The sequence below is a fragment of the Mastomys coucha genome, unplaced genomic scaffold (assembly GCF_008632895.1).
Source record: "Mastomys coucha isolate ucsf_1 unplaced genomic scaffold, UCSF_Mcou_1 pScaffold20, whole genome shotgun sequence".
Lineage (NCBI taxonomy): Eukaryota > Metazoa > Chordata > Mammalia > Rodentia > Muridae > Mastomys > Mastomys coucha.
In genome coordinates this window covers 87,152,160-87,156,146 of record NW_022196903.1, presented here as the reverse complement: position 1 = coordinate 87,156,146, position 3,987 = coordinate 87,152,160, and positions in this window count along the sequence as shown.

The following is a 3,987-nucleotide window of genomic DNA, read 5'->3' as shown; positions in this document are numbered from 1 at the left end:
CTCTCACACACACACACACACACACACACACACTCAAAGCTGGGTTTATAGTCCACATAACCTGACTGTATGCTCTCTTTTTGATCATGTAATGGGTGCATAGGGGAAGTTTGCCTTGTTGGTTAATGGGTTATTAGGCCATTTAGTATCCTTAGAATTTCTATGAATATATTTTAATGTCTTTAGGTTCATTCCATAATAACATTACCTTCCACTGGCTTCAACTTTAATCACTGTTTTTGGTTTTTAAAAATTGTTATCTTGGTCTATGTGTATGTGTTTTGGTTATCTTGGTTTTGGTTATCTGGCCTTCTATCATGGCAAGGAGCATGGTAGTAGACATGATTCTGGAGTGGTAGATGACATCTCACATCATAACCCATAGCATGAAGCAGAAAGGGCATATTGGGTAGGCACAAGTCTTTTGAAACCTCAAAACCAGCTGGGCAATGGTGGCACAGGTCTTTAATCACAGCACTTGGGAGGCAGGGGCAGATGGATTTCTGAGTTCAAGGCCAGCCTGGTCTACAGAGTGAGTACCAGGACAGCCAGGTCTATACAGAGAAACCTTGTCTCAACACCCCCCCAAAAGGAACCTCAAAACCTGGCCCCGTCAACCTATGTCCTACAACAAGGCTGTATTTCCTACAAACATATAAGTCTATGGGGCCATAAAACCACTAACACAGACAGACAGACAGACACACACACACACACACACACATACACACACACAAAGCATGCATTTTTTATCTGCTGAAAAAATCTCTTCTTTTTTTGTTTGTTTGTTTGTTTTGTTTTCTTGCTCTGATTTTTTTCTCTTGGATGAGTGGGAAACAACTTTATTTCTTAATTCTGATTTGCTTTCTCTTAAACTGTGATTTCTGTTCTTGACTGAAATAGAAGTAGCTTGTTCATTATATTCTTCCCTTTGTAGAACATCTATCAGCATTGGAGGGACTGTGGTTGCCTATTGAACTGGTTATTACATAATGTCTTCTCAATGGACCAATTATGGTGAACAAAGCATTTTCAATGCCATCTAACTGGACACATGTAAACTCCATTGCCATTTTGGTTCTGTTCTGTTGCTTGCTGCTGTGTTTTACTTGCTTTGACTGCATGTTGGCCTCCCATGTGGTTTCTAATCCATCCCAGGTGCTGAAACTCATAAATGTTATTTGTGTAGCCAACACGCTATATTAGAACAGCCTCTCTTAATCTGCAGTGAAATGAGGGCTTGGTTGACATGTGCTTGCATCAATTCTTGTTTCTTCACTTGAGCGCCTTTTCCATTTTTATGGGCAATGCTAAAGAGGTTATCCATTCCCTGGTATCCACGTGATTAATATGTACTCCAACTCTTGGCTTCTGGTACCTTCACTGTGGTTGAAAAGCTCTTGGTAGCTAGGCATTTTGTTTGAAGTTGTGATAAGAACTGACTTTTATGTTTACTGCTGATAGAGGGACTTTTCAGATGTCCGTTTATGGATGTGGTGGTGGAAGTCCTTTGTGGGCTGAAAGCAAACCAGCACACACTTGGGGTCTTCATTATGCTGGAAAGTCTCTATCCAAGGCTCAAGACAGTGAGGGTAGAAACACACTCCTGGAAATGCCCAATTCTGCACCATCGGATATTGCAGCCCTGGTCACGTGTGGCTCTTGACTACCTGAAAATGCAGCATGTGTAGCAGAGAAACGCAAGTTTCATTTAATCTCATAAGTCATCCCATGTGGTAACAGGTGATACTTGAGAGTCGTTGAAAGTTGATTAAGACTTCTGTAAAGTCTGTGACTTATTCTCTTGTTATTTCTCTTGGTGTTTAAGTCAACTTGAAAAATTAATAATATTTCTTTCTCTATTATGTGCTGTATGCTTTAAGATGCATGGTCTCATTTAGTTTTACCTCCAGTTGCAAGGGAGTGGTGATCTCACCTCTCCTTTTTTTTTTCTGTTAAATGAACTCATATAGAAAATTTCAAATGGAGTTGTAGTTGCAGCCTGAGGTCCCAAGTCCCGTATAGGTGGTTATATTTTTCTGGAAGATAGTGAATTATTTTACTTCTTCTTGGATGGCATACATGAAACCCATGTAAATTTCTCAGAAGAGACTATCACAAACCAGAACAAACTGAGGAGCTTAGAACACTGAAAGTTATAGACTCAATTGTGGCTCATAGAGGTCTAAGGTCAGAGTGTCCCCAAGCCACATTCCCACAGGCATTAGAGGAGGGAATCCTTTCTAGCGTCTCTCCTCTGACCTGTTCACTGTGCAGCTTCCTCAGCTTGCTAATGTGTTGCTCACTTCTTATGTCATCAACCTAGTGCATGTATAACCATGTGCATCATCTTCATATGACACACTATGTCACGTCGGACCAGAGCCACCTTCCTCCTGTGTGAGTTTAACTGACTACATTTGGAATGGCTTACATTTCCATGTCTGGGGTTAAAAACCCAAACATATTGTTTTTAGGATACAATTTAGCTCACAACAAAAGTCTGTTTGTTAGGTTTGGGGAGTTGCTTCCAGATTCTCAGGGAATTTTACACTGAGATTTTTCTGGAAGCAGAGTAAACCTAGACTGAGAACCAGGAGGGCTGGGTTGAATCCCATTCTTTTGTTTTCCCAACTGTGAACCAGGGAATGACAAAAGCTGGGTCTGGTGTCCTCTTTCTCTCCCTGTGTTCTGGCAGGCCTTACACTAAGCAATCAGGAATGCAGAGCCCGATGAGTGCAAAGTCAGTCCCTCCCCAGGCTGAGCCTACTGATTCACTCCAGGGCTTGCTCTTTTATACTTCTTGTCCCCACAGCAGGTGCCAAGTACAATCCTTCCTGCGAGTTCAGGAGAAGACAGGAGAGGTGGCAGAAGTCACTTGACTTTGCCCCTTCACATTCCTCAGTCCTTCTGAGCACAGTCTATTGCTGCTGGATAGCTGCTCCTGGAGGAAAGGAGGGCAAAGTAAGGACAGTATGCTATGTAGAGAGGGATGAGATGCTGTGACGCCCACTGCATAAATCAAGTAGACACAAGCTGGTCTGAGTCCTGGTAGAGTCCACTGTTGATGACAAGGAGTGAAAATCTGTTTCCCTGAGCCACTATCTGCCCAAAGCCTTCTCCTAGCACTTCTGCCTAGTGATGGACACAGAGTTAAACCAAAGACCATCGAGAAATGTTCGATCCCCAATTGTTCCCAGTCTTTTCAGACTTGGGTATTGCTTTGGAAACATTGAAGAAACATTTCTACCTTTGTTGGATGCCCATGTCAATAACTTGACATAATCCCTGCTCAGATGATAGGGAGCGAAGTGTTTGTCAAAGCAGTTAATCTAGCCTGAGACCAGAAGTCGTGAGTCTGAAGTGCCCAATGCATTATTCTTCTGAATGGCTCATGCTCGGGGTACCACGTGTGACTGACTGTGTGTCCTCTTCAGCCTGCCATGCTTCAGTCTCCTACTAGAGGCCAGACACAGTGAGGTTGGACTTGTCCTGTTCTTTATGTATCGGATGCCCTGTACTTAGTATGCCAGAGGGCAAATAGAGAAGAGTTTGTGACTGTATCTGTTCTCATCTACGGATTAGGTACTCCTAAATGACATCTATAGCTAAAATCCTAAATTGTACATAATCCATAGAAACAGGAGTTGGTGTCTTCTGCTGTCCTCATTAGCTGCCAAGTTCCACACTGACGTGCCCAGGTGGCTGGGGGGTTATTTGCTTCCTTATATTAAAGTTATGTGTTGCTGGTTTCCTTAGAAACCAATTTGCTTAGACATATGCAATGATTTGACAAATGTGTTTTAAAGTGGTTGTCTTTTAATGGGCATTTAAAAAGTGCTATTGCAGTTATTGTAAAAACATGGGTTCTTCTTTTAACTTACAGAATATACCTTTCTCTGAGCTTGGAGAGGTCTCAGGGAGGAAACTTACTTTCAATTATGACTATGTCAATTTTTTTTTAAAAAAGAGTCTAATAGAAGAGTT